This window comes from Rana temporaria, chromosome 5 (genome assembly GCF_905171775.1).
Source record: "Rana temporaria chromosome 5, aRanTem1.1, whole genome shotgun sequence".
Taxonomy (NCBI): Eukaryota; Metazoa; Chordata; class Amphibia; order Anura; family Ranidae; genus Rana; species Rana temporaria.
In genome coordinates this window covers 294,599,069-294,624,802 of record NC_053493.1, presented here as the reverse complement: position 1 = coordinate 294,624,802, position 25,734 = coordinate 294,599,069, and the positions used below count along the sequence as shown (strand labels likewise).

General features: G+C 41.2%; 1 protein-coding gene across 2 annotated transcripts in view; it reads right to left on the bottom strand.

The window, feature by feature from the left end:
* Positions 1-25,734, bottom strand: part of TMEM200C (transmembrane protein 200C) — a 109,094-nt gene that overhangs the window by 36,975 nt on the left and 46,385 nt on the right. Inside the window, exon 2 of one of the 2 annotated variants that reach the window (XM_040353995.1) lies at positions 22,393-23,607. The exons of the other annotated variant lie outside the window; for it this stretch is intronic. The gene's annotated coding sequence lies outside the window, so the exon portion shown is untranslated. The remainder of the gene's footprint in view (positions 1-22,392; positions 23,608-25,734) is intronic. 2 annotated transcript variants of the gene reach the window in all.

The following is a 25,734-nucleotide window of genomic DNA, read 5'->3' as shown; positions in this document are numbered from 1 at the left end:
TGTTGTGTTTTGCTACCTTGTGTATGAATTTTTTTTTAAGATTTTGTAATATCGCAACCATCTTAACCATTTGAATTCTTTGTACCTGTGGTTTTTAAAATAAAATGTCCTTTCCTACATACATTGTCTCCTAACCCATTAATTGAGCTGCCTAAAAACCCCATTGGGGGAAATTCACATATTATCTGCTTCCGGGGTGAGCAGCACAGTCTCTCTGCAGAAGTGTATTTTTCTTTTTTCTGCATTCTGCTCACATAATCTGTAATAAAAACATCTTTGCCATTCTGAAGCTTCCCTCCAACCACTTTGCATATTATTTTATATATACAGTGATTCTCTACTTGTCAAATATGCTGCAGAAATCTCCCTCCACTGAGTTTGGCTGCAACCAATTTACCGGTGGGAAGCTAAAGCTTCTGCCTATTCACTTTCTGGATTGACACAGACACACATCGGCACACCTCCAGCTCTGCAGCTCTCATTGGCCCTCTTATGACGCATTCCCCCTCCCTTCCTGGCAAACTCTCATGGGAGTGAGAGAGAGAGAGCTGTGCATGATGTCATAAGCCAAGGCTTTTTACCAGACAAGAAACAGGAAATGGGCTGTATAAGGTATTTACTGGCAGAAAAAAAAATGTTTTACTATCCAAAGATAAAACAACAAGGGCAGAGGATTTTATAGATGAAAAGATAAAAAAATTACTGACATTTCGCTATAAAAGTAGAGGTCGATCAGTGAATCATTTGGCTGCAACTCAATAATTAAAGTATGGAAAAATGGTTAAAAGGTGCTTCTGTTAATTGGCCAAACAGGGTAGAGAAAAAGTGTAATTCAACCGATTTGACTCCGAAAATATTGTTGGCATCAATGGTGTTGGTTGATTCAGAGACTACCGATCTGGAATTTAAAAGTTCTGTCATCTCTAAATTTAACAGTGAATGGTGCAAAAGAAAAAAACAAGGATATGGCCTGATTTGTTCTCGCTGAGAGGATGTCCACACCCTCAGGTATCTTGAAGCCGGGTTCACACTAGTGTGAATCTGATGTGGGTTTTCCGGCATCAAATTTGCATGACAGGAGAGTGTGCCCGGCTCTCAATGGAGCACACATCTCCGTGGTGGCTGTGGAGCAAATTGCACAGGGGTCCTGTGCATCTTTAGCTCTGTTTCAGGTCCGAATTCAGGCAACAATTCAGGCCTGATTCGTCCCTGAAAATGCAGAGATACAATGGCAGAAGAACACATTGGGTTCCATATGTGTTAGCCAAAAACAAAGCATAATTTGAAAAGGTTTTGCTCCAACACCCACTTTCAAAGACCAAAAAATTAAAACATTTGCACCTGCCCTCTGCCTTCTTTAAAGGTGTTGTAAAGGTTCATTTTTATTTTCTAAATAGGTTCCTTTAGGCTAGTGCATTGTTGGTTCACTTACCTTTTTCTTCCATTTCCCTTCTAAATGTTTTTTTTCTTTGTCTGAATTTCTCACTTCCTGTTCCTCCTCAGTAAGCCTGCCCCATCATCCAAGCCGTTCTGGCTGGGGGTTAGTCAGCGTGCTGTGAACACAGCGTCATGAGGATGAATTTGGGTGGAAATTAGATACATTGTGGAGATCCTTCTCACAATGTAACTCTCATCCCCACACAGAGTCATCCTCATCCATCTTCACAATGCAACACAATCATCTTCATCCCCACCCAGCACCATCCACCCCACTCCAACGCATCCCCAGCACCATCCACCCCTCTCCACAACACATCCCCACCCACGCCCAGCACCATCCATCCCTCTCCACAACGCATTCCCATCCACCCCTCTCCACAATGCATCACCACAACGCATCCCCACCCACGCTCAGCACCATCCATCCCTCTCCACAACGCATTACCACAATGCATCCCCACCTATGCCCAGCACCATCCATCCCACTCCACAATGCATCCCCACCCACCCCTCTCCACAATGCATCCCCACCCATGCCCAGCACCACCCACCCCTCTCCACAACGCATCCCCACCCACACCCAGCACCATCCATCCCTCTCCACAACACATCCCCACCCACGCCCAGCACCATCCATCCCTCTCCACAACGCATTCCCACCCACCCCTCTCCACAATGCATCCCCACCCACCCCTCTCCACAATGCATTCCCACCCATGCCCAGCACCACCCACCCCTCTCCACAACGCATCCCCACCCACGCCCAGCACCATCCACCCCTCTCCACAACACATGGCTGTGGAGGAGGCGGGTACAGAGAGAGGTGGCTGTAGAGGAGTGGGGTACAGAGAGGTGGCTGTAGAGGAGTGGGTACAGAGAGGTAGCTTTACAGCCACCTCTGTACCCCCCTCATCCACAACCACCTCTCTGTACCCCCCTCCTTAAAATGACTAAGATTGTATTTTTTTTCTTTTTTAATAATTATGAGGTGGCACTGATGGGCTGCACTGGTGGGCACTAATGAGGTGGCACTGATGGACACTAATGGGCTAAACTGGTAGGCACTGATGAGGGGTGCACTGACAGGCTGAACTGGTGGACACTAATGAGGTGGCACTGATGGACACTGATAGGCTACACTGGTGAGCTGCATTGGTGGGCACTGATGGACACCGATAGGCTGCACTCCACCTCTCCACCCTAAACAATAACCTCCTCCCCAACCTAGATATTCTGAGATAAAAAAAAAAAAAATCGGCCTAAAATATCGGCCGCAAATATCGGCCTAAAATATCGGCCATCAGCCGCCCCAATTTTGAAATATTGGCATCGGTATCGGCCAGAGAAAAACTCATATCGGACGACCTCTAGCGAACATGCTGACTAACCCCCAACCAGAACGTATCGGATGATGGGGGCAAGCGTACTGAGGAGGAACAGGAAGTGAGAAATTCAGAAAAACATTTAAAAGGGAAATTGAAGGAAAATGTAAGTGAACCAACAATGCACTAGCTTAAAGGAACCTATTTAGAAAATAAAAAAACAAATCTTTACAACCCCTTTAAGGAATTTTTGTACTTAAAAGTGCACAGTCCCTCCAAGACATCATTCCTTTACGTTTTTCATCCAAAGGGCTTAATTATAGGACTGTGTAATCTAAGAACACAAATGAAACTACCATGCATGGGCTTAGTAAGGCAGCCATCAAGTCCATAAAGAATGTTTCAGCCACCTTGTCCAACTCATGCTGCAATAATTCAGACTGTTCTGAAGGCAGAAGTAGAACACAGAAGTAGATAGAAGTACCTACAAATGTGGTCACTAAACAATGCAATGAGTTAAAGTGGATGTAAACCCGTTTTTTTTTTTATGTCACAATGTACAGTATAAGATTTCCTATCATCTGTGCCCAGTCTTGCCACACAGAGTTAATCCAGCTCTGAGCAATGCTTTTTTATTGTTCAATGAAATAAAACAGACTTAGAGAAAAACCTTAGTCCGTTCCGCCCCCTTGCTGTGAATGACAGGTTATTTATATATCTCATGCACTAGCCTGGAGACAGGCATTATTTTTTAATTCCCACCCCCACTCCTTTTCTGAAGTCATGTGGTTACTTTTCTGGATTTTGACTGGATGTTAGTGATCATAGAACAATTTAGTGTAAGGAATACACAGGAAAAAATGCATGTTGACAAAGGGAGTGTAGAGGTGGGCAGGGAGTCTACTGACATCACGACTCCACCCACAGAGCTCCAGACAACAGACCCACCCACAGAATCTACAGTTTTTCAGTTCTTATAACAGAGACATTTGACAGGTAAGGATACATGCAGGAGGCATGTATATCCTTATAGATCAGCACTATGGCAGTAGTTTAGAAAGTATGAGAGTGGGTTTACATCCACTTTAATACACATTTATACTAAAAGATGTGACCCTATGGGCCTAGTGTTGATACACATACATTGAATGTAAGTTTCTCAAACTCACACTTTGTCAACAGTAGCCGTCCAATAAGGCTACATCTTAATTTTGAAGGGGGGTTTTACTTCGTTCTGGCTGATCATTTGGATAAATTTGTGAATTGGATATCACTGTTACAATGTTTCTTGCGGTTGTGATTAGGTGGAACTTCACTTTGATCACTGACCTTAGGTGGCAGTGTGTAAGAGTATTGTGGTTTGGCTACCATTGGTAAGGTAATCTAATCGTCCACTCAGCTCATTCTAGATAATTTAAAATGTAAGCCCCTTTCCACCCCAGGCGGATTCGTTTAGCGGAGGCCGCCAGCTCAGCAGGAGATTGCTGCGTTGATCTCTGCTGAGCCGGTGGATTACAGGTCCGTCTCTGTTTACTGAGCAGGGAGGAGCCTGTCAGAGCCCCAATGATTCCTATGGGGAGATCGAACGAAAACGGACAGCATCTCCGCTGACATCTGCCTGTCCATAGGAGTCAATGAATGGCCTGCTCGGATCCGCCTGAAAAATGGACAGGCGGATCCGTGTGAGCTTGTCGTGTGAAAGGGGCCTTACAGATTTTGTTGTTAGACTTTAATATAAGGTCTGCTTCTTAGTGTATCTTTACTCTATAATTAAGTATATTTTAGGCATGAAACGGACTAGAGCTGCTTTGATTCCAAATCAATTGTCAGTGCATCTCTTTGCTTCAATAAATTAAAATTGGCTTTTATGGCGAGTGCCCCCCCCCCCCCCTTCCATTTTTTGGATTGCTAAAGCTTAGTGTGTCTGTTGTAAAAAGTATGGGGAAGAGTGTTCATATAGACACTCCGCCATCACTGCAGCTTTGCTTCCTCCTGCTACTGCAGCTGTCACAGAGACAGTTCATCAGTGGAGTTTGATATCTGGTTGGGTGGAGCCTGATGGGGATTTATAGATACTGGCTGCTTATAATTGACAGCAAGCAGTTGGTGGACTCTTGTCACAATCAGGGGTCAGGCTCAGATACCCTTAGCTATAGCAGTAACAAGGCTCATACCAACCAGCTAGATAAGTGCAGCAGCAGGTCACCCTTGCGGATAACACAGGCTCACCCAAAGTGCAGAGTCTAAGTATTAACCAGTGTTCATTAGAGCGCCTAATGGTGGAAATGGGTTTTTATGCATGTAAGTACCAAGTGGCGGTCTTTAGGATTTCCCCACCAGGAGGTGATCAAGCTGGTGTCCAGTAGCAGATATAGCAGGTAGGGATGAAGCAGAAGCGTAGTCAGTAAAAAAGCTAAAGGTTATGTAACAGAAGTCACTTTTGGGCACAGATTGAGCCAGGAGATGGGGTACACATGTTGGATTGTTTGGCGTGGACAGTGATTTCCAGTATATTCCTTAATGCCTGCAAAGAATATTCTATGACTCATTTCTATGCTTAGCCCTGACTAGTGACATGCTAATTGAGTCAGGGCCTGGAAGACATCCTATTGTCCTTGTGTAAAGGTGTTAATTGCATAGACTCCTAAGAGATTCCATTAACCAATGTTTGACAACACTGTCTACAGCCTAGTGATGCTCAGAGGTGTGAATAGGTGTCAAGCTGTATGCGGAGACGAAACGTCTGCCTAGGGTACTCAGTGGGTGAAGGTGTTTTGTTGTTATGCTATTAATTAAGGAATGTTTAGTAATTAGCCTTAGTGTGTGATTAGGGGGGTGGAGATCTCATTGTTGCTTTAATGCCTTGTACTGTATAAAAAGCTGAGAAGAAGCCATTAAAGTATCTTTACATTTGAAACCAGAAGCACAGAGCTGTGTGTCTCGTGTCTGGGGGGGGGGGGATTCTTATGGATCGGGTCCTGTTGGTTGGAGTGTCGATAAGCTGTCTTGGATGGGATGGAAGGTCGTAAACGGTGGTGACCGTTACAGGTTAGTAACAAATGGTCACACATTGGTATCAATCAGAAGCATATACGAGGAACAAGTCAAAGTTCAGTGACAAGTGGTAGCAGAGATAAGGACAGCAGCAGGAGTGACAATAGCGAGATATTAGCTGGAGAGAGCACATTAATCTGGCAAACAAAAATTGCAAAGACATTGCTAAAACAGGAAGTTCATGGGAGAAGGAAAGGGTTTAAGGATAAAAAGAAACAAGGTTCAGGGCAAGATCATCCAAGGAGCTGTCCATCATTCCAAGTGGCTCAGCCAGAAGAGACATTGCCAGACACAGCAGGGGTTCAAGGTTCAGACCCAGGTCTTGACAATTCTAACCAATAGGCAGCCTTCTATTGGCAATATAATCCACCCACATGCCTGCTTTACATCATAAGAGAGAGGACCTGATGGGAAACTAGTGTTTCAGCTTACCTATCAGGCTCCGCCCACTGCAGCATCACTGTTTGCTAGGAGCTTGTCGACTGTAAAGCTGTCAGTGTCTTTGACAACCAGTGACAGGTAGAAAGTTAGAGAAGGTATATATACTGCTCTGCTACACTGCATCCAGGGACAGGCACTCCAATTTCATTATCTATGAATTGGAGGTAATTATTTTTGTAATTTTGTGCATTAATAGTGTCACTTTGTAAAAGTGGCACTATTGTGATCCATACAACTCTGCCATCCGTGTTTATAACGTTACGGAAATGAGTGGCAGGGGTTTTTGAACCTGGCCCAGGGCAGTTTAAAGGGCCAAAGCACACATAGGGCCACATAGTGCATAAGTAGTTACTGTTGGTACTGGAGGTAAATTTGATCATTTACACTATGATTGCCCTACTGCTTAGCAATAGGGCTCCATCTATCTCCATGGTCACCAGGTAAACAAGGATAATAGGGTAGGAATGTCTCAAGGCATGTTATACTTTTATTTACTCTGATACATTTTTCTTCTAGCAGCAGTGAAAACAGGGAATTATCTATTGTATACAGACAGAAAATATCTCAATGTACGTTTTATTCTCTCTACCATGAGGCAATGAAGGAAAGACAACTGTGGACACAAGAGAAAAACAGGGCACAAACTACAAGGCACTGCGTTACAATGATAGACAATAAATAATGAGATCCCTAATCAAAACAATGTGCACAACACTAGCCTCCTTATGCCAATTAAAGTGAACATCAAACCAAGTTTCTTCTCTTCTGCTACCAATGATGTTCTCAAAGCACTACACTCTATCTAGGTTGAAGAATTACAACATACATTGAGTTAAAGTGGATTGCTGTACGTTACAGAGAGTTGTTTGCTTTCTGTATTGTCTGAAAAACCTCAACATGGACAAGGAAATGGGAAAGCGAAAAAAAAATCAATAAAACACATCACTGAATCTCGCAATACATTTCAATTATCTGATCTCAAATCTATATGGAACACAAGCATCGAGACTAGAAAACCACTTTACCGGTGATTGTTTCCTTTCATATTATTCTTCAGTCTAGGATAAATTATCAGCTTCTCAATCAGTAAACAGATAAGTATTGTCTTCGCTTTTTAACACTTGCTGAACTGTGTTATTAGCGTGTCAACAGCAAAGGCCAAATGTTTCCTGAAATATCTGAGCTGCTATCAATCTAATAGGCTTATTCAAAAGGAAAGCGTGAAGACCAATGAAAATGTGTAAAGTTAGGTACTCTATAGCAACCAGTCAGACTTGATATTGCTACAATCCAAAAGATATTCTCCCGTGCTTGAGTGGTAAGCTTGGAGGTTTATAACGAAAGTATCCTTTTTTCTGCCAACGGCATTGCTGCCCCTCTCAGGACAATAGGTATCCTTGGGACTGTAAAACAATAGCAAGAGAAGGGTGCACCGACCTATCGCATTGCCAAAATAAGTATTATTTAACTCCTTCCCGCCGAGCGTACGCAGATATGTGGCCTCAGCTTTAGGGGGCTGAAGACATCATCCCGGGACCGTTTTTTCAAATGGGCGGTCGGCTCTTCAGGGATAACAACCGATGCGGCTAAAAGCCGCTCAGCTGTTATACTGGAGGAGCGGGAGGGGACGTGACAGCCCCCTCCTGTCATCTTCTGTCGCTCTTACCAGACCGCGATCCGGCACTTCCGCCAGTTAGAGAGAGACTGGCACACGGAAGCAACGTCATGACGTCACTTCCGGTTTACTCGGCTGCCAATGGTGCTGTTTTTTTTAAAAGTGACAGTATTCAAAATCAATGTTTTTGGCGATCTGAATACTTTCAAGTGCAAAGGAGGAATTTGGGGTCTTTTAGAGTACATGTAACCACCTATTAGGCCTCGTACACACGATAGGTTAACCAGAGGACAACAGTCTGAAGGACCGTTTTCATTGGTCAAAACCGACTGTGTGTGGGCCCCATAGGTTATTTAACCATAGGTTAAAAAAAAGACAACTTGCTTTAAAATTTAACCAATTGGTAACCTATAGGTCAAAACCGATCGTTAGTACGCACAACCATCGGTTTAAAACCCACGCATGCTCCGAATCAAGTCGACGCATGCTTGGAAGCATTGAACTTCGTTTTTTTCAGCACGTCATTGTGTTTTACGTCACCGCGTTCTGACACGATCGGTTATTTAACCTATGGTGTAGGCGTGACGGACCATCAGTCAGCTTCATCGGTTAACCTATGACAATGGTCCTTCAGATCGTTGTCCTCTGGTTAACCTATCGTGTGTACGAGGCCTTACTGTCACAAGGGATGTTTACATTCCTTGTGACAGCAATAAAAAAGTGATCACATTTTTTTTTTTTTTTTAAGTAGAAAAAAAAAAAAAAAAAATTCAAATTTATTTTATTTATTTATTTTGCTACTTTAAAAAAAAAAGCTTCCCCGCGCAGCAAAGAAAATGCACATCGATGTCGCAACCACAAATGTAAACAGTGTTAAAATCACACATGTGAGGTATCGCTGCAATCGTCAGAGTGAGAGCAATAATTCATACACTAGACCTCCTCTTACTCTAACCTGGTAACCATCATTTTTTTTAAAGCGCCGCTTATGAAGATTTTTAGGTACCGTAGTTTGTCGCCATTCCACAAATGTGCGCAATTTCAAAACATGACATGTTGAATATCTATTTACTCTGCCTAACATTATCTTTCACATTATACAAAAAAATTGGGCTAACTATACGGTTTATTTATTTTTAATTTGTGAAAGTGTATTTTTTCCCCAAAAAAATTGCATTGGAAAGACCGCTGCACAAATACAGTGTAAAATATTGCAACGATAGCGATATCATTCTCTAGATTCTCTTATAAATAATGTTTGGGGGTTCTACGTAATTTTCTAGCAAAATATACAGATTTTAACTTGCAAGCAACAAATGTCAGAAATAGGCTTAGTCGTGAAAGGGTTAAAATTAAAAGCACCAATTGTTATATTCACATACACACTGTGTACATAGGTATAGCATAGCAAGATCAATCGCCTTCAGGTTTGCTATAGTCAACAAATAGTGTGGAAGGATCAAGCGGCGCCTCTGATGGCTGACGCATTTTGAGTGAGAACCCTCTTCATTAGAGCCAAAATCGTTACTTTGGCTCTGAAGAAGAGGCTTTTCCCTTGAAAACGCATCAGTATCAGATTCACCACCTGGTCTTAGTTGACTATAGCAGACCTGAAGGAAACTGAACTCACTTCCTATGCTATGCCTATATGCACCGTGTGTGAGTATAAAAGTATTTTGGTAATGCGCTAGATCAGTGTGCTTTTCCCTTGCTATTGTTTTATATTGCCGCAGCTTGATATCACAAAGAATCTTTTCCTAATCGTTGATACGAATTCCTGTATATGGTCTTTGTACAATCTTATGGGATTTTAAAATCAGGCAGCTCTGCTTTAAGAATTATTTTAATTTCACAAGGAATATTACCCACGCCGACAAGGAGAACAATGTATAATCAAGATCAAAAATTCTGACTCATTCAATTCACATTCGTTCTGATGGGGATGCTCAGATTGTATTAGTTATGTTTGATGCAATGCCCAAAAGAAAATCAAACAATCAGAATCATATGCTTTGAAATAAGTCATTTTATTGCTACCTTTAGATTAGATTCATTACATGAGTGAATTTGTTTACAGCAAAAATTCCCTTTGTTATTAATGCATTATAGGTGAAAGCGCTTTGTGAAGAAAGATGAAAGAATATAGAATCATATAAAAATATTGGTTAAAATAAATAAATAAATAAATGGGAAAGGAAGTCTGCTTGCTTTTGGAAAGAGAGCGACTTCTGCATAATTACAACGAATAGGAAGAGTTTACATTGTTTTTCTATCCAAATCGATGCTTAATGAACAGCACTACAGCTCTAGTTCTGGGCACAGTACCAAAGCCAATGGTCCATTCACAGCTGAAACATAGAAGCAGATGGTACCCATTCTCCCAAGTGTTTTCTAATCAATATTAAATGCACAAGTGGTTGGTCAGTTAGCACAGCGGATTTGAGAGATACAAAGTACTCATGGACTTATACTCAAAAACATATCACAAACTATACACTGCCATGAGGTCATATCGCTCTTCTTAAACGTATTTCATTACTGTAATTAGAATACTTTGTCTGCTTTCCCTTATATTTTATTAAAGTGGAATTATCTTCACACAAGGGGCATTAAACGTATGCATATTACTATGTGTAACAGATGTACAGTCATTTTTAAAATCACCTTTTTATACATGCATTAGCAAATTGGATTGTGAGCAGACCATTTGATGGCACTAAAAATGCTCATTCGACGTTTGAGAATTTTACTGGCACTTAATAGCATTGCCAGCATGCATCTCAGACTGCTGAATGGGTCTGAATGGTAACATGCAGTTTACAGTAATAGTTCCACAATGGAAATCAAAATAGAAATCCTCACAATGAGAAAAGGGAAAAATATCATTGTGATGTTTCTTGGGATATATATACACAAGAGTAACTAGAAACTGCAATTCAGCTCTTGGAGAGTCTGTAAAAATAAATAAGCACTCTCTCGCTTTTCTACACTCCCCCTTGTGTAAGTTATATATACTGTGTGTGTATATATATATATATATATATATATATATATATATATATATATATATATATATATATATATATATATATATATATATTATACACCCTTCTGTTAAAAAAACAAAAATGTGTACATTTACTCATATCCAGGTCAACCATATGAGTTCCGCAGGGATCAATACACAGCATTCATATGTATATCGGACCACATTTGCCACATTAAAGCGGTGTTTCACCCTAAAAAACAACTTTATAGCATCTCATTCAGCATAGTAGCGCAAGCTACATTATGCCTTTATATTTTTTTTCGGCGCCGTACTCACTGTTTAATCGAGTAGTAAAATGTCAGACTCCCCGCAGGGAATGGACGTTCCTATTCAGAGGGCTCGTGATTGACGGCCGGCTATGGCGCGTCACGCTTCACGAAAATAGCCAGAGTAGGTCTCGGCTCTTCCCGGCGCTATACGGCTCCTGCGCACAGACATCGGAGCTGACTGCGCAGGCGCCGTGAAGAGCAAACACCTATTTCCGTGAAGCGTGATGCGCCATAGCCGGCCGTCAATCACGAGCCCTCTGAATAGGAACGCCCACTCCCCTGAAACTTTACTACGCGATTACAGAGTGAGTACAGCGCCCAAAAAAAATATAAAGGCATACTGTAGCTCACGCTACTATGCTGAATGAGATGCTAGAAAAAAAAAAATTTTTAGGGAGAACCCCTGCTTTAACAAAAGTTATTAAAGTCCTTCCTCAATGGTCGTGTCTACAATGAACCAATGGAATGCAACATTCCTGTGACCAACTCCAATATGCGGTCTCTGTACCTAATTTTATTAAAATTGTTTAATAAACTCTGTTTATAAATAAACAAATGTCTTTTCAACCAAAACACTGGTTCACACTGCAGCGGCACGACTTCGGGGGCGACTCTGCAAGTCGTCCTGAGGATGACTTCAGAGGCGATTTGCAAAACGACTTCTGTATAGAAGTCAATGCAGGTCGCCCCGAGCAGCCCCCAAAGTCGTACAGGAACCTTTTTCTAAGTCGGAGCGACTTGGGTCGCTCCTATTAGAACGGTTCCATTGCATTCAATGGGACGCGACTCGTCAGGCGGCTCAGTGAACCGGCTCTTATGCCTCGTACACACGGTCCAAAAATCGTATAAAAAAAATTCCGCTTTTGAAGCAGTAATACGATAATCGGATCGTTAGTACAGAGATTTAGAGAGCCGATCATGACAGTTCATCCAATATTATATTTTTATTATAAAAAACCTTCTGCCATTACAAGCCATTAAGGTGGTTCTAAAACCTGAAGGTTTGACTTAATCCAGCTCTGTGCACAAGAGCAGAAGCTATCCTGGGTCTATACCTCCTCATTGGCTGGATGGTACCGGCTAACTCTGTGACCCTGGGAGGCCAGATTCAAAATCATAATGTCACTTTGGGCTCTGCCAGATGTAAGCAGAGATCAATGTTTTTTTTTTTTAATCTCAAGCATTTCAGGTTAGAGGAGATAACTGGGGTCTTATAGACCCCAGATCTCTATATAAAAGAGGACCTGTCATGCCTTATTTCTATCACAAGGGATATTTACACTTCTTGTGATAGGAATAAAAGTTCCTATCACAAGAAAGCCCCCCCCCCCCCCACACCCCTTTGTGCTCACATGCAGAAGCGAATGCTTACGTAGGTCACACTCGCATATGTGCGGTCACGGAGCTTCGGAACGGGTCGCATGCACACGCCGGCCGCGCGCTACCCCACGGCTGGGCTTAAAGGGCCACGTACAGGTACGTGGATGTGCCCAGCCGTGCCATTCTGCCGACGTATATTGGCGTGAAGGGGTCCTTAAGTGGTCAAAATTTATTTTTGCATTGATACTTGTCTCCTATGGCAGAACCCAGCTCCCCATGTCTTTTATTTAATTATTTAAAGAAAATGCATATTAGCCTTGAAAAAGGCAATAAAGAGTATCTAGTTTCAGCTCCCATACACTTCAATGTGGTTTGGTGCCAAGTTTGTAGTTTTGTGAACTTCCCGCTGGGTTCACAGGACCATAGGTATTGTGGATCAATTTCCACAATAGCGGTTCTATCACTGTAAGAAAGGTAAGTATCCATATTATATACTGTCAATTAATCAGACCAGATTTCCTTTGAATAATATATACTGTATATATATCTTTTTTTTTTTTTTTTTTAGAAGTCCCCTTTAACAAAAGAAGCCATGAATACCATTTTAGGTATTATTTATGTAATCATTTATTAATTTATAAAGCACTATGACAATATTTTAGCTTTGAAGAGATGTCTCCTTCTCCAGGGCTCCACAGTCCCCATTACACAAAGTGCAAGCAAGACAAATTAAGATACCTCATCTGTTCCATTTTGAAGCTCTGGCTTAGTCACTAGACTGTGTGACATTAAAAATTCAGCAACTGCTCTCTCTCGTCATCTTAATTTTAGATAACAGACTCACTGTTTTCCCAGCATGATAAAAATTCATTAAAAAGATCTGTAATGTGCAATTACTGTATGTTACAGTAACTGCACATAGGACTCCTATGCTTTAATAATTATTTCTTGACATAATGCCATCTACCTGAATACACACGTTAGCTACGTAGTTATTATCATATACTCCCTGCTAGGTCCCATCACATGGTGCTGCACATTTATTTGCCACGGTTCAAATTTACCACATCTTGCTTATGTTTTGCTGTGAACAAATTGGGGCCTTTGATTACAATGATATTGATAATCTATACCAGGAGTGCCCAACCTTTTAAAAAGCGAGGGCCACTTAAGCAACTTGGTAACCAGTCGAGGGCCACAATGAGCGGAGCGGGCAGATGACAGGTCACGTCTACTCTATAGGCCCTCCGCTCCTACCCAGATGAAAGGTGCCGAATTCCCTTCTGTTTTTCAGATTGGAGGTAGGCGGGGCGTAAAAAGACATCTGTCACTCTATAGAGGCGAATTGAGGGTCCCATTTGGTTGGGCCTGATCGTGTGGAAATGGCCTAAGACTGCTTTCACCCTGATGTGCTGTGGTTTACCCACACCGTGGGTGCAGGGTAGTGCACCTGTGTCTATCCTGCGGGTTAGCTGAACTTTGCCATAGACTCCACCTGTGGCAAAAGCCGGCGCTGTAGAGGAAGCATCAGCTTATGGAGCTCTGCTCAGCAGCCGCTTTCTTTCTCCACCACCAGCTTCATTCACAACACTGATTCTGTGGTATGGCGGGTCGGCAACCTGCGATCTGGGCTTGCCAACCCACCATTCCAGAGCAGGAGATTGCGGGCCACATCAGAGGGCTCTGTGGGCCACTGCTTGGCCACCCCTGATCTATACATTATTAAGGAGAAGATTGGTGAAATATTAGTAGGCTTCTATTGTGCTATGTGTCCTGTTCATAGAGGTCAATTCTGATTTCCTCTTTTTTCATCAAAAATATTGCTTCAAAGTCACCTATTTATAAAGCAATATTGGGCCATTTATTTCACCATATTCTAGTTCTATTCTATTCTATAACTAGATTAACCACTTCCTTACTGGGCACTTAAACACCCCTCCTGACCAGACCAATTTTCAGCCTTCAGCGCTCTCACACTTTGAATGACAATTACTCAGTCATGCAACACTGTACCCAAATTATTTTTTTGTCCTTTTTTCACACAAATAGAGCTTTCTTTTGGTGGTATTTGATCACCTCTGGGTTTTTTATTTTTTGCGCTACTAATGAAAAAAGACCGAATATTTTGAAAAAAAAAATTTTTTCTTAGTTTCTATGATAGAATTTTGCAAATTATTAATTTTTCTTCATAAATTTTGGCCACAATTTATACTGCTACATGTCTTTGATAAAAATAACCCAAAAATTTGGGAAATTATTTGGTCTGTGTGAAAGTTTTAGAGTCTACAAACTATAGTGCAAATCATAAAAAATTGATTGCACAGATGTGCACTGATGAGGCGGCACAGATGGTACTGAGGCGGCACAAATGGCACTAATGAGGCAGCACAGATGGCACTGAGATGGGTACTGATGAGATGGGTACTGGATGTGCACCGATGAGGCGGCACAGATGTGCACTGATTGACTGCGGCACAGGTGGGCACTGATGAGGTGGCACAGGTGGGCACTGATGAGGTGGCACAGGTGGGCACTGATGAGGTGGCACAGGTGGGCACTGATACGCACTGATTGCAGATGTGCACTAAGGCGGCAGATGGGCACTGATCACAGGTGGGCACTGGTGGCACAGGTGGTACTGGTGGCGCAGGGCACTGATTGGGCACTGGGCACTTTTATATGTCACTGTATGGCACTAATTTACTTTATATGACACTGTATGGCAATTCAAAACTCACAGAAAGTTCTCCCTCCTCACACGCGCTGTCTCTGTGTGAGGAGGGAGAGATGGCAATGAGAGATGATCTCATATGTTTACATTTGAGATCATCTCTCATTGGCCGCACAGATCGCGCTGTAAATAGCCGCTGTGATTGGCTATTTACCGCGATCTGTGATTGGCTGTGTCCAAGGGACACGGCCAGCACAGAAGTTCCCCGATGCACGCTCGGGAGCGCGGGCGAGGAACGAGGAAAGGGGCGGACGTCAAATGACGGCGTCCCAGAGAAGTAGAACCACCCTGCGGCCGTACAATAGTTTTTCACTATTTTCACTGCCATCTTTTTCCATCTAATTAGAACCCCCAAACATTATATATATTTTTTATCCTAACACCCTAGAGAATAAAATAGTGGATGGTGCAATACTTTCTGTCACGCCGTATTTGCGCAGCGGTCTTGCAAGCGCACTTTTTTGTGAAAAAAATTACACTTTTTTTAATTAAAAAATAAAACAGTAAAGTTATCCCCATTTTTTTTTAATATTATGAAAGATAATGTTACGCCGAGTAAATTGATACCCAACATGCCACGCTTCAAAATTGCGTGGAATGCCGACAAACTTTTACCCTTTAAAATCTTCATAGGCGACGTTTAAAAAAATCTACAGGTTGCATGTTTTGAGTTACAGAGGAGGTCTAGGGCTAGAGTTATTGCTCTCGCTCTACCAATCGCGGTGATACCTCACATGTGTGGTTTGAACACCGTTTACATATGCGGACGCTGCTCACGTATGTGTTCGCTTCTGCGCGCGAGCTCGTTGGGACGGGGCGCGTTTTCTGGCTCCTAACTTTTTTACCTGGCTCCTAGATTCCAAGCAAATTTGTCAACCCCTGATAAATATAATGACATAAGTATTAGTAGTGAAAAGGCTGCTCCCCTGAAATTGAGACCGAGGTCAAAGGTCAAAATTAGATAATGATAATATGTGAAAGGGGGCGCTCGTTAGTCACTTTTGATTATACACTCTAACGAGCGCCCCCTTTCACATATTATCCTACTGCTGTCAATCAAAATAATTCAGCCAATAAGGAGAAAGAGGGGGCAGGGCCGTGTCACTGCTCCGTGTCTGAATGGACACAGGAAGCTGTGACTCAGCTCGGGTGCCCCCATAACAAGCTGCTTGCTGTGAGGGCACTCAACAGGAGGGAGCACAGAAGAGGGACCAGAGAAGAGGAGTATCCAGGCTGCTCTGTACAAAAACAACTGCATAAGTATAACATGTTTGTTATTTTTTTTTTTAAAAGACTTTACAATCACTTTAATACCTAAGCACAATTTTGCAACTGTGACATGTGTTAGTAAAACTGTACATATCATCACAACTACTTTGTGCATCCAGGTAGATTATACCTTGATTTTTCCAAGACAAATTGGTCTTTCATTTGATGGTAAATGGTAATAGATATCTTCTGAATTTTTCAGAACCCAAAATAAATTCTACCTCTCCTGACGATTACAGTGATACCACATATGTGTATGTAAGTTGGTGTTCATACCCGTAGTGCAGCCCAGAAATAATAGTGCACATTTTGCTTAAAGGGGTTGTAAAGGTTCGTCTTTTATTTTCTAAATAGGTTTCTTTAAGCTAGTGCATTGTTTGTTCACTTACCTTTTCTTTTGATTTCCCTTCTAAATGTTTTTTTTTCTTTGTTTGAATTTCTCACTTCCTGTTTGTCCTCAGTAAGCTTTCCACCATCATCCGAGCGGTGGAAAGTCATTTAGAACAGCTTACTGAACACCTTACTGAGGAGAAACAGGAAGTGAGAAATTCAGACAAAGAAAACAAAGAAAAAAAACATTTAGAAGGAAAATGGAAGGAAAAGGTAAGTGAACCAACAATGCACTAGCTTAAAGGAACCTATTTAGAAAATAAAAAAACGAACCTTTACAACCCCTTTAAATTATATGATACCTCAAACACACTGATACTAATTTGAAAAAAAAAAATTAAATCATGTCCATACAAATACTGACCCTGACCTTTGACCCTGGCCTGGACCTTTGACCCTGACCTTGACCCAAACACTAACACTGGCACTGACCTAGATCAAACCGTCATCTAGGTTTTAAAAAAATATATACATGTATTATTATTATTTTCTTTTTTATACACACATTTTTTTCTCTGCAAGGAAAGAGAAAGATACGATGTATCTCCCTCCTCCATTCACAGAGAGAGAAAACATGAGGGTGGGCCTTACAGTGACTGATCACAGCAGCCAATCAGAGGCTATCACAGCGATTAGGTGACCCGGCATTGTGAGTTCTGGGTCCGAAAGGTTAGTACGGGGTCCGGGGCTCTTGGTAATCCTGTCTATGTGCTGGGTCTGCACCATGCGGCGCACTCCCAGGATAAAGGGAGACACGCTGAAAAAAGCCCAGCCCAGTAAGGCCGCATATTTGTGTTAGGTTGGAGTCAATTATCGAATTATCTCTCTGTATGTGGATGATGGCACTGTGATTATTTTAATAGGGGGGAAAAAAAACATCTAAGTACCTTTTTCCTAGTCGATATACTTCTAGTGCTCTGCTATTGGTCACATATTAATAAACTGTTTTAAATTGTCATACAAATATATATTTTAAATCATAGTTTTATTAATTTTTTGGCAAGAACATGGTGTGGGTGGATTTTTGCCAATCACAGGCTGTGTCACATTCCTCCAGTCTTAATATAACAGGGAGGTGAGGCCTCCATTAATCAATATGTAATCTCCCACCCCCATTTTGATTAGCTGGTTAGTGGTCATGGAGGAGGAGGGATTGGGCTGTCGTTTACTACTGTGTATAACCCCACATGTGTGACTCGATAGTCATATGGGCTGCTAAGATGTAATATAAAGGAAATGCTCACTGTAGACAATGCACTGAAAACTGAGCCTGTGTACTAGTTGTCAACACTGCTTTGCAAAACCCCCAACTTTGGTGGGGACATGGACAAGCAGGAGAGACAGAGAGCAGCAGGATCAACCAGGTTTGTTGCAGAATACAGAAAACAAATTCCATACTGACTGTAAGTATAAACATCATGTAATACGACATTTATTAATAGTTTTTAATTATGTGGGTTTAATGACACTTTAAGCTGGCCATACATGCTTCTAATTTCTCTTTTTCAGCCCTGCCCACTGCTGTAGCACAGTGCTGTCCATTCTAAATTACACTGTCCCATTACCTGAAAATGGAGTTACCTTATTTATTATGCTCTCCCCTTATTTATTATGCTCTCCCCTAGACTGTAAAACAAATTCATTTTTTTGGGGGAGCAATGACTTTTTTTGGCAGTATCTGCTCCCACTTCCTCGTACCTTGTTTACAATGGGTGTTGTTTCGGTCCACTCCCCTGCTGAAGTTACTCTTTACAGCGGGGTTCCACCCGCGATTTTTTTTTTTTAAAGTCAGCAGCTACAAACACTGTAGCTGCTGACTTTTAATAAGAACACTTACCTGTCCTAGGCGCCCGCGATGTCAGCTGCCTCGAGTCCAATCCCTCGATGCTAGCAGCTCCCGGGGGTGCCATCCTCAGTAAGGGAAACAGGCAGTGAAGCCGTGCGGCTTCACTGCCCGTTTCCTACTGCGCATGCATGAGCCACACGGCTCTTTGTGAATGGGACCGCTGCTCTCTGGGATACACACAGTTCCCAGAAGGCAGCGTGCCCCATTCACAGGAAGACACCGCAGGAGGACGGAGGAAGAAGACCCACCGCAGACGATGAAGAGGCAGATTACGGACTTCCGCATAGCAACCGCTATTTCTGGTAAGTATAAAAAATAAATCAATTTTTATTTTCTATTTTTTTTGGGGGGGGGGGGGGGGATTTAAAAAAAAAAAAAAAAAAATTCAGGGTGGAACTCCATTTTAATGACTGCTAATGGACCGCTAACAGGTTTACCTAACTTAGCTTTTGATTTGCAGATAATGCTACACCAAGTATATTCGAACACTGAAATCTTTACACTGGCTGTTACATATGAAACACAATGGTTTAATAATCCTGTTGTGATATTACAACTATTGCTCATCGTGGAGCCTGCTTGACCTCCTGTCTGAACCTTATACTGTGTCTAAGCTTGCTGGAATTCACTAATATGCAGTTGATGATATATGTGCAATCTGTAACTTTCTAGCCAACTTCTGGTTCACATATGTTCAGAGTCTTATGCATATATGCAAGATAAAACATGTACAAAGAAAGACGCTTCTAAGTGCAGTAGGCCAGCGGTTTTAATAGAACACAATGGTTAAAAACAGAATGTAAAAATAAAACAGGCTCATCAATCCATTAAGTGCTCATGAGATTGTATTCCCTTTCTCTGTGCTGACCAGCAGCGGCCGGAGCGAAGGGTCCATGGGAAAAAGATGGTTGCTGCACTTCTGGAATCAACGTGTAACACACTGAGGCTGAGTGGAACGCAAGGGCTGGAAGTGATGTCAGAATGGGGGCAGGGAAGCATTTTGGTGCATGCTCAGAAGCTCTTTCTTCAAAACCTAAGCCCCGAAGTAATAATTTGACATATACGGGGAAGGGGGACGAAGAACAATTAGTGAAATCAACCAATGAACGTGTAAGCAGGAACCCTTGCGTTCCACGCAGCCCCCATGCATTCTGCAGTGCTTCCTGGAAGTTCGGCAGCCATCTTGCTCCCATGGACCTTTAGTTCCTGCAGCTGCTGGTGGGCACAGAGACTGGGAATACCATCTTAGGATCACCTAACGATTGATGAGCATGTTATAGTTATATATTCTGCAAGTGTTTTTAACCATTGTGTTCTATTAAAATCACTGGCCTACTGTACTTAGAAGCGCCTTTCTTTGAACATGTTTCTTCATCCAGAGCCTGCTTCTCTCCCAAAAATGCTGCTTGAATGCCCCACCAGCTTTTACCTCAGATGATCCCAATAGATTACAAGTGTCCTGAGGACCCTTCTAGCAGAAGCGCTCCTATCCATTATCCATATACGCATGATAACAGTTGCCACACAGTTACCACATATATTTGACATTGAGCACAGCATAATAACCTTATTGTATCAGCTGGCGGGATCTGGCACAATACTATCCAGTAACATTTCAATCATTTGTGAATTCTTTATTTTTTTCTCTATTTTATCTTTCAGCACTATGGCTGTTAGGTTACATAGTACTGTATATGGAGTTTATGATATTTTCTTTTTTTGTGCCAATGCCCTGTTGAAGGTTTTCATTTTTTTCTCTTGTGGTAGTATATTCATGTCTTTTATGTCCTATTTCTTCATTTGAAAAGGTAGTATGAATCCGCGCCACGGAAAAAAATATATGTATATAGGTTTTGCAGGGAGGACAATTAAATGAATGCAAATAAATGCAAATAAGTATAAAAGAATATCGGTTACAGTGGCTGCCCCTACAAAAGTATCCCACCGGGGTGAAATATAAATATGAGAAAAAAGGGGGTTGGTAGGTGGTGGCGCCTGCTGTGTAGATTATACCATAATTGTGCTAATGCTAATAAAGTGAAATATAAAGCGAAATATGTAAATACTACTTAGATTACATTAAGTGAAAAAATATATACAAATGAAAATAAAAAATATGAAATATATATATTAGTAAATAAATGTGTCACATATAGATCTGGTAATGCTCAATACATGCATAAAGTCCATATGATATTGCATAAAGTCCATAAAGTGATTAACGTGCTGAATAATTAATTTTCTAAAGATATATTGCTGTATTATAAAGTGCTGATTAATCCGTGCAAAAGGTGCTGCATGCCACTCTTAATAGAATTTCAGGTGATTCACTCTGTGCACCCTTCCTCTGTGCTCGAGTGTTTCCCGCACTCACCAGATTAAAATCCCCTCCTGGGGTAGCAGGCATCCACAGTGTACGCCCTGTGCTGCGCTCTGGCAAATGTTTGCTTGTTCCCCTGTATATGGCCTTTTTATCCAGAAGTCACTCAAAAGAAGGAAGAAAGGATGCCCAAATAGTGTGATACCGTTTAAAAAAACGATGTTTATTAAATAAAATCACTGGGTACTCACATTTGATTCAAACAAATCAGGCGTTTGTATATATCCGTAGAAGTGTTGTAACAGCGTGCGTCCGCTCAACCGGGTTTGTCGTAATGACTTCGTCTGGAGCGTGACAAACATCGTTTTTTTAAACGGTATCACACTATTTGGGCATCCTTTCTTCCTTCTTTTGAGTGACTTCTGGATAAAAAGGCCATATACAGGGGAACAAGCAAACATTTGCCAGAGCGCAGCACAGGGCGTACACTGTGGATGCCTGCTACCCCAGGAGGGGATTTTAATCTGGTGAGTGCGGGAAACACTCGAGCACAGAGGAAGGGTGCACCTGAAATTCTATTAAGAGTGGCATGCAGCACCTTTTGCACGGATTAATCAGCACTTTATAATACAGCAATATATCTTTAGAAAATGTATTATTCAGCACGTTAATCACTTTATGGACTTTATGCAATATCATATGGACTTTATGCATGTATTGAGCATTACCAGATCTATATGTGACACATTTATTTACTAATATATATATTTCATATTTTTATTTTCATTTGTATATATTTTTTCACTTAATGTAATCTAAGAAGTATTTACATATTTCGCTTTATATTTCACTTTATTAGCATTAGCACAATTACGGTATAATCTACACAGCAGGCGCCACCACCTATTTCTACATTTATACAAAAAAAAAAAAAACTGCATGAATCCTAATCAGAGGCCCTTTTCTATGTAATATAGAATATATTAATATAATGTTGTTGAGTCGAGTCCTGATAGGTGCAGTTTTCTTAATGGAATTAACAATAAAAAGCTAGCAGGGGTCTTTTCCTACTAAAAATGTATTTATTTTGTAATTTTTACAAACAGGTTTAACTGGCTGAGTTTTTCATAGCTTATCTGAGTTTTTTTTTTTTTTTTCATTTACTCCTTTTGATGGTGGAGTTATTGTTTTGCTTGTGGAAAAAATAAAATAAAATTTAGGCCTGAAGAGTACCTAAAACCCCTAACCTTTATACAGGGTGATTCATAAAGAAGTATACAGTTTCAATGCACTTTAAAACAAGAACACTAAGATATTTTTTGTTACCTGTAACAGAATTGTAGTGGAATGTTTTTTTAGAGACAGTCACAGATGTTCTACACTTGCACCCTTAGTCACACATCGAGCCGATAATCCATTTCCGCCCAAACATGAGTTAAGAAATCTGAATCAAAAGCAGTGACAGTGGCTGCAATACGCTGTTTCAGCTCCGCTAGATCAACAGGAAGGGGAGGGGCCAATTCCTTGTCCTTTATTAACCCAACAGGAAAAAGTCACAAGGTGTTAAGTAAGGACTTCTGGGTGGCCATTGGGTCAGTGGCATGTTGTAGTCCATGGCTTGTCCAATCCATGAGTGAGGAAGATGTTCATTGAGGTAATAAACGCACGTCATCTGACCAGTGTGGTGATGCACCATCCAATTGGAGAATAAAGTTGTCACTGTCGTCCTGCAACTGTGGCATCAACCAAAGACTTAACATATCCAGAAAAGAGCCTCCCAGACAGTTTTCTTGTGAAAAAAAACGGGCTGTACACTTTCTTTTTGGACACAGCACAGAATCTTGCACGTGTTGCACTGTAAATATAGGATCCTCTGTTCCCCAAAAGCGAACATTTGGCTTGTTTACCTGACCATTTACGTGAAATGTAGCTTCATCGGTGACAACGAAGTGAATGGCAAAGTCGTCATTTTCAAAACGGTGCTGAATTTCGGCACATAAATCAAAGCGCTTTGCCTTGTCAAGGTCACTGAGATTTTGCAACATCTGCACTTTGTATGGAATCATTTTCAGCTTCTTTCTTAAAATCCTCCAGGCAGTGGGCTGTGAAATCTGCACTTCATAACTCAGCCTCCACGTTGATTTTACCGGGCTTCATTGAATGGCGGTGCAAACACTATCGACGACTTCTTCCGATACACGCGGTCATCCAGGACTTTTAAGTTTTCACAAAAAGCCCATAGTTTCAAATTTTTTATGTCAATCGTAGATAGATTTTCTGGTTGGAAGTTATTTTCCGAATCGTGATCCAAAATGCATTTGTACAACAATTACAGATTCCGTTTTGCTCAATTCAAGAACCCAAAACGCCTTTTCCACTGCCATTTTGACTGACTAGTCATGTGACACTTCCCTCAGTAGTGGGAAAAGTTTATGAGTACATCTACCTATCGGCTCTCAGTTGTGGTCCGTGTCTTCAACTGTTACTGTTTTACAGCATCTGGAAACTGTATACGTCTTTATGAATCCCCCTGTATATTTTCTGAAAACAGAGACCATTAAGAATAAAATAATTGTAGTTCCATCTTTCATGCCACATGATATTTGCACAAGGATTTATCAGGATCAAATAAATAAAAAAATAAAATCTTTCCATTTTCATCATTACACATCTTGTTTTAGGCCTAATGCCATCATCATTGAGTCCCTGGGCTTCTCTATGCAATAGATATAGACCATTGCTGGTGGAAGACGCCGGCCGGGTGCTGCACATAACCTCCTGAAAATATTATAGCACCCTGCCCCAGCACTCCTGTTTAGAACCCTCAATCATGATGCAAGCAGTGGGCTGGATTTTGGGAGAAGTTGGGTAAATATCAAAATGTGTTGATGGGCAGATGTCAGTTTGGATGAGTGGATGTTCCTATGCAGGAAGCATCTGCATTCTAAGTGCTCTAGGTAATACCCACATGTTATGCTACACCTCCATGAGCTGAGTTTAGCTGAGCTAAAAACTGACATCCAACGAATGAAAGAAAAAAAAAAAAAGATCTCACAATTATATGATACTTTGTATAGCTCCATTACATAAACTCCCAATAAAATACATTTACATTTTTGGTTGTAACATGACAAAATGTGGAACATTTCAAGAGGTGTGAATACTTTTTCAGGACACTGTATATTTTAGTTTTTTTTTTTTCTTTTTTCTACTTTCATCTGGTGATTCAGCCAGCAAGGCTGTTATTTTTCTCATGTGCAGATTGGAAAACATCCAGCATCATTTAGCCTAATTCTCCCCAGCCTGACTGTCCCTGGTCTAACCCTTTCATTCACTGGATGTCAGTTCTTAGCTCAGCTCAACTCAGCTCAGTTTTTTGTACTTCCGACTCCGACTCCCCGACTCCTCTTTATTAATATGCAAATGTATTTTATACATTCCTTGAAGGAAAGAAAGGCAACATACCCTCCATTCCCTTCACTTATACAAGTGTCTCTAGTCCTGCAAAAACATATTTACTTAATTTCTTATCAGTGAGAGGCTAGGTTACCCATGGGCGCTGCGTTCCCTGTAACAGCAGAACACAACACTGTGGAAAGTATAAGTATTGCCGCTCCTAATTGTGCGTTGCGTGCCATATAGTGAAGCACATGAAAAGCATGCTTCTTCACGGTCACTTAACGTGTTCGTTTTGCGGTTACGTGAGGCACTGCATGCATTGGTCTTTATTCTTACAGTAGAGAAGTCATTAATTATAACTTTTTGTGAATTGGGACATTTAAACTTGCTTTTTTTAATTCCAATCTAAATTTAGTAGGAGTCGGAGTTGGAGTCGGTGCATTGTTTGCCGACTCCGACTCCAGGTATCCAAAATTTCCTCTGACTCTGACTCCTCGACTCCGACTCCACAGCACTGGTATTACCTAGAGCAGTTAGAATGCAGATGCAGCCTGCATAGGAACATCCACTCATCCAGACTGACATCTGCCCATCAGTGCATTTTGATATTTACCCAACTTCTCCCAAAATCCAGCCCACTGCTTGCATCATGAGTTCTAGACTGGAGTGCTGGGGCAGGGTGTTGTGATATTTTCAGGAGGTTATGTGCAGTACCAGGCTGCCTCTTCCACCAGCAATGATCTATCTCTATTGCATAGAGAAGCACAGGGACTCAGTGACGATGGCATTGGCCCTAAAACAAGATGTGTAATGTTGAAAATGGAAAGACTTTATTAATTTATTTGATTATGTGCCACTTTGTGTTGGTCTATCACATACAATCCCAATAAATACATTTACATTTCTTGTTGTAACATGACAAAATGTGGAACATTTCAAGGGTTATGAATACTTTTTTATGGCACTGTAATACATGTTTGCTTTTGGGTTTAATACAAAAAGAGAAGTGCAAAGATCTTAAAAAATAACAATAAAAAAATAAATAAAATCGGGGGGATGTACAGATATTTGTTCTTTAAGTTCTAACAGAACTTTGACTATTATATGTCAGGCATTTTAGACTTTTTCAATTCTTAAATGTGATGAACTGTGATTTCTTTTGCTCAAATCTGACTTCTATGCCACAAAGAGGATTGATTGTTCATTAATACTATGCTACTAAAGCCACTATGATTCACATTCTGTGAACTTTATATGGTTACATGCTTT